Source organism: Danio rerio, chromosome 15, assembly GCF_049306965.1.
Source record: "Danio rerio strain Tuebingen ecotype United States chromosome 15, GRCz12tu, whole genome shotgun sequence".
Classification (NCBI taxonomy): domain Eukaryota; kingdom Metazoa; phylum Chordata; class Actinopteri; order Cypriniformes; family Danionidae; genus Danio; species Danio rerio.
This window is the reverse complement of record NC_133190.1, coordinates 20272747-20279297: the sequence shown is the minus strand read 5'-3', so window position 1 is coordinate 20279297 and position 6551 is coordinate 20272747.

Genomic DNA, 6551 nt, shown 5'->3' with positions numbered 1-6551 from the left:
TTAAAACAAATAAAAATTGAAATTAAGTTTATTTTTTTAATTGTTACGATCTTCAACCCCGCCACTGTATTCTCAACCTTGTAAAATTAATATTTTTTGGAAAAATAAAATAAGGAAAACAATTAATTATAGAAAAATTCTTGCTGAGTACCAACCACCATGTTTAGGCCTAACATTGTAAATATGTGATTTGGGTAAGACATCGAAATTTAAATCTTTTTTAGAGAAATTAAGAGACCACAGAATACATTCATTGCATAATTGTAACTTAAATCACATATAAATCTAAAACTTATCATTTTTTTTATTTTAGCCGTTAAACAGATTTGAGGGACATATGAGCAATAGGTAAATGTTGGTTTTATCGCAAAAGCTTTGTAAAATACTATTATTAACAGCTCAGTTTTGTCTGTTACAGGGTTGATAATAATGGGAATAAAACAGAAAATAATATAAAGGCTTTAATGCCTGATGAAGGAAAATATATTTTTTTTGAGAGTTTAAATTTCGCCTAATTATGTAGATTATTTAAAAATATAATCAATACACTTTCAAAAATGAGTTTGCTCAAGCTGAAATATTGGCAGGAATGACCCACCAGCTTGATATGATGGTTTTTGTTTCATTTTATATAATGAATGTTTTAAATTGTTCAAAAGGTAAGATTTTTCGTACATTTGACTATGTTTTACATACTAATTTAAAATGGTGCACGTTGTGTTTGCAGTGCTAGTAGAAGACGCATTAATTAAATGCAGTTAGAATGTTACGCTGTATCAACACTAGAGAGCAGTGCTGCACCGCAGGCGCCTCTGAAAACCAGCGTCTCAAGGACACGTAATTCCACATACACCATGTTTCTAATAATTTCGATTTTAAATAAAACAAGATCTAGATTGTTATATATATTGGGATGTAAATATAATTGTGTTGATAGTACTTATGTAAGCTCCACATTTGCTTTTCATTTAATGTCATTAGGCGATTGCAAACAGAACTTGATATCGATTCCTTATAACGTTAATTCTATACAATCTTTATGGGCATACATTCAAAACCGTAACATAAAAGTTGCCATTTTAGGTTAATTCTGCATTTTCAATGTTAAATTTGCTTGTAGAGTTCATTTAAATTGACCTTAGATTTTTGTATTGTATGACAGCAATAGCGCATCAGGTCAACAAATCAATGCGTTGCATTAATCTGGTTTTGGGCTTTGCTTTCTATCACCATACCACTGAATCTAATCTCTCATCTATACACAACTTTCCTAATATATCCAGTAACACATGATTTAAACCCTGATATCCTTTTGCCATGCGGGACAGGTGGCCTTTTTATTCCTCTATTTATTGTCAAAAGTTACCTAGAAGGATAAGAGTCTGAGAAAACAGTTTTAACAGTCGTGTATCTGTATCTATTTCTGTATGCACACTCAAAAAAAAAAAAAAAAAATATATATATATATATATATATATATATATATATATATATATATATATATATATATATATATATATATATATATATTTTTTTTTTTTTTTACTTGTTTAAGCTACTTAATTAAAATGAGCTGAAACAACACAATTTTTTAGATTTAATTGAGACAACTTAATTTTTATGTTCAATCCACATACATTTGTTAAAAGTGTTACGTTAACTTAATCGATTTGTGTTGGGACAAGATGAATGAATTGTGTGGAACCCTGCATTTTTTTACAGTGCAGCATTCCTGACGGAAAAGTGACGTTGGTGCTGCGATTAATCTTGCATACATTGTTAGCATGCAGCACAAGCCCACACTTGCTACAGTCTAACTAGACAATATTGTGCCATAACTTGACCTTAATTTGACAAACTGTCATTTAGAGAGGCATGAACTCGTGTCATGCAACCAGAGTCACCTATAATAAACACATTATGAAAAGGATTACAATTCAAAATGTAAACTTAAGGACCACAGAGATAGAGACACAAATTGCCTGACTGCAACTTTAATATTCTGAGTGGGCCTTCTTGGACATTCCTCCAATACTAGGCTATTTTTTCTTTGCATGCAGTATCTTTATTTAATTATCATTTGGAATAAGGGGGGAAATAAAACTCCAGACAGTTAAGTAAATGTCAAGGGAGTTCCGGGACGATGATTTGGTAGTTCCTTGGAAGAACTGGACCGCTCCCTTTACTGAAAGCTGTTGTTTAACTAAGATAAGCTTTAAAAAATCCCTGGCAAGAAAACAATTGCTGTTTATTCACAAAAGAGGAAGTATGGCATAGTTTGGGTCCATTAAAAACTGAGACTGCAGAGTTTATGCAGGCTATTTCTGAAATCATTAGCTGTTCAATAGCATAGTATGTGTTAATACTTAATCAGAGTGATGCATAGTTCTAAGGATTTACTACAGTTAGTCTTACATTAATATGACAACTTTAGTCGAAGTTTAAATATAGATTGAGCTTGTGTTGACTTAAAGAAAGTGAGCGATCTGAAGACTGCATTACCACTCCTGCAGTTTATCAGCTCAACACTGTCTTATCATGTACAAATAAATATCCACTTATCTGCACGTGCATCTGTTTCACCAGGAGCAGGTGCAGAGATATCAAGAAAGAGCAAGTTTTACAACATATCTTCTATTTCCATGTAACTGGGATGAAAGATTTTAGAAAATAAATATGGGTCCATATTAGGTGGCTTTACCTGCTATTGAATGTACTGTGCAGTTCAATGCACTTATGGATAAATGCTCATGCTGCATTGTAAAACACTTTTGTGTGCTAAATCCTTACGGTTTAGGACAGCTTTAGTGTTAGTGACAGGCTTCAGTGTCTGTTAAGTGTTAAGGACAGGTTTAATGGTGTTGGTTAAGAGGCCTAGACATGTTTAGCGGTATATAGCTGAGTTTAACACATGGTTAAAATCAGAGACAGCCTAAGTTGCAAGTGTAAATGTAAGGCTTGTTTTATGGTATGGGTGTAGGCTTAAAGTATGCATGAAATTAGATTTTTGCAATGATTATTTTGCTAAAGCACATTGTTTGCCTTAAGGTAAGTTAATTCACTGAACAAAAAAAAAAACTCTTTGCCTTGGTAATCTTTAATCAAAATCTGACCACTTGCTTTTGCTCTGAAACAGCAGTCCTTGACATCAGTTTAATGGCTTGGGTGAAATATGCTTAGCCATTCCCTTCTAACCATTCATTTGCTGCAAGTGTAAGATGAGAGGAGGAGCAACAAAAACAAAACCCCGCCCCTACTCAATATTCTGTTTCAGTTGAAAATACGTTATTATACTGAGATAAAGGTCTGGAGCAACTTCTGGTTATCAGGTGGAGACAATTTTAGTGGTTTACTAAGGTTTAAGGATTTACTAAGGTTTAAGGGTTAGTCAGGGGAAAGGACAAATTTAGTAGTATAACAAGATTGGTTCTGTACAACATGAACATGTATAGGTTTATATAGTAAAGTTGAAGTTTAGTAGTGGTATGGGTTGATTAGGGCAGTGGGGTTTTTTTTTGCCTGGGACCCCCTTTTCCCCTGTAAAATATTGTAAGTCCCCCCTCCACATTTAATGATATCATCGCTCATATAAGTTTGCAGTAGGTATGACAAAAAAAGGTTGTTTTCAAACAAACAGTATGTTTATAACTTTATCTAGATATGTTTGTGCACAAATGATAGCCTAATGTAAAATAAAGTATAAATGCTAAACATCAGTAGACCATTTGTGTTGAGTACACCTTACGGTATTGGGGAGTCATCTGCAAATGTCTTATTAATTTGGACAGCCTCATGCATTCGTTAACAAGAACTTTGTCGCAGATTTTGCACTGTGACTGGGTCAGGGACTTTTTGTTTCGAGAAAAGGGAATAAAACCATAGTTCAGGTAACTATCTTGGTATTTCCTGCATTTCGTGTTTTCACTAATGCTAGTGCTGTGACCCGAAATGTTTGGAGCTTCCTATCTTGGGTCCAGTATGCTTGGATCATTACTAATAGCTGCTGAAGGCGAATCAGAGACTTTTTTTGTGGAGGACGAGTTACAAATTTGTCCATTTTTTGGTCAGCCAGACCATCAAATGAATTAAGGCAACATGATCGTTCTCCTAATTGTCCACTGCTAAAAACTTGTTTAAATTTGATGTGACCCCCCACAGAGCTTGCTGAGGCCCCTTTGTGGGCCGGGACCCCCCTTTTGGGAACCACTTGGTTAGGGGGTACAGGTCAAATTATTTAAAGGTGTAATGGTACCAGTAAGCTTCATGCTTGGTTAACATAAAGAACTATTGCTGCATCTTAGTCTAATTTTTTTATTACCTTCCCTTGCTGTCTTCCATTCAACTCATGACAAGTACTGATTAAACCACACAAGTGTCCACTACTGACCGAACATTTGCAATGGGTTTAAATAGAATGCTCAAAGCAATTGGAAGCTACTACACATGAATGTAAGACAAAGTCACAATCGTATTGCAGTGGCACATAAGTGCCTGGAGTGTACACAGGGATGTGCTGTATGTATGATACATGTATTTCAAATATGTATTTTGTAAATAGTATTTTGTTATTTGTATTTGATAGGGTTTCTGAAAATGGCTTAATAGTTTGTATCAAAGTAATTTAGTGTCTTGTATTTTTGTATTTTTAAAATACTGTACAATACTTTGTAAGAACTCTACATAATGCAGTTGACGCAGTGGCACAGTAGGTAGTGCTGTCGCCTCACAGCAAGAAGGTCGCTTGTTCGAGCCTCGGTTGGGTCATTTGGCGTTTCTGTGTGGAGTTTGCATGTTCTCTCTGCGTTCATGTGGGTTTCCTCTGGGTGCTCCGGTTTTCCCCACCGTCCAAAGACATGCGGTATAGGTGAATTGGGGAGGCTAAATTGTCAGTAGTGTATGAGTGTGAATGAATGTGTATGGATGTTTCCTAGAGATGGGTTGCAGCTGGAAGGGCATCCGCTGCGTAAAACATATGCTGGATAAGTTGGCGGTTCATTCTGCTGTGGTTACCCCAGATTAATAAAGGGACAATGAAAATGAATGAATGAATGAAGTCTACATGATGACATCATAAAAAATTGGCCTTTGATTGGTGCTTTCTCAGTTATTTGCCAAGGCTTGAGATCAGACTAGAAAACTGAGTAATATTGAAGAAGTTGATCAATGCTTGGAGTATGGATGGAAATGATGCAACATAAAAAAGTAATAGACAAATAGCTGGTGTAAATTTGGGAGCAAGTCAAAATAAGACAGGAAAATAGGACAAACAACATTAAAGACCTAAAGTGGCGATACCTACAAAACTTCATTGGGTATTTCAAATGCCAGTAGCTGATCTGCAAGTGCGCTTTATAGTTAATTACAAACTTTGACATAATCAGTATGAGACAAAAATATTTAATAATACTGCAGTCTACAGACTGGTCAAAAATTCCCAACTCAAAAACAGATAGCAATTTTTTGAGATATGGTGTTTTCTATTGTGTATTGAAGAGTATAATTGCACACAAAAAAAGGTCAATTTATGGAATTGGCTAAAACTATAAAACTGGACATTGCAGTAGTTTTTAGAAATTGTGATTTTTTTTCATTGAGTATTAAAGATTTCAAATTGCAAAAATGCTGAAACACAAGACTTTTAAGAGATGGTGGCAATTTTCACAATCAAGAGACATATTCATAACTCATTATCTGCATTAAATGGTTTTTAAAGTGATTAAATAGATTATCTTCAAGACAGGATGTTCTGTATGAAATTTGTACAAAATCTATACTAAAATCAGAAAAACAGATTACATTTTTTATGAATACATTCTCATGTACAGTAGAGGTGAATGAGGTGCAGAGAAGCTGACTTAAACTTGCTCAGAGAAAAGCTGTTGTTATCAATCATTGTTCACTTCACTAAGTGAGTTTAATGGTGAAGGGATTGATCAAACATGCCCATTGATTAAAGATTTGCGAAGAAATGTCATGCTCCCTTGTAAAAGTATTTTGTAGTATTTTCAAAATACAAAATACAGTATTTTATTTTGATACATTTTTTGGCTGCAGTGTTTTGTAGTTTTTTGATACACTTAAAATTGAGCTATTTGGTATTTTATTTTAAAATACATTTCAATGCATTTTGCCCACCTCTGAGTGTATATTGAGCAGACTCACTCCCTCAGCCAAATCGTGGGGTCAAGGGTCTGTCCATGTCCACTTGACAAAGTGAAAGCACTTCAAATTGGGGTTGGGGATTCCCCCAAGGGGAAGTGCTTAGGGAAATTTTGGAATGTGTCTAAAGGTGGAGTGGAACGTAGCCATAAGAGTAATGGGTAAGGGTTAGTTAAGTGTATGGTCAGGTTTAATATTATGGGTAGTTTAGGAATCTTTCACATTATGCTAAATGGTTTGATTTAGTATTATGGCTATGTTTAAGGTCAGGTTAAATGGTATGGGGGAGTTTAAAGGGTTGTTAAGGTTAAGGACAAGTTAAGTCTTATGGTGAAGTTTAAAAGTTTGTTAAGGTTAAATATTAAATTATGCAAGAAGATTTCAGTGATGAT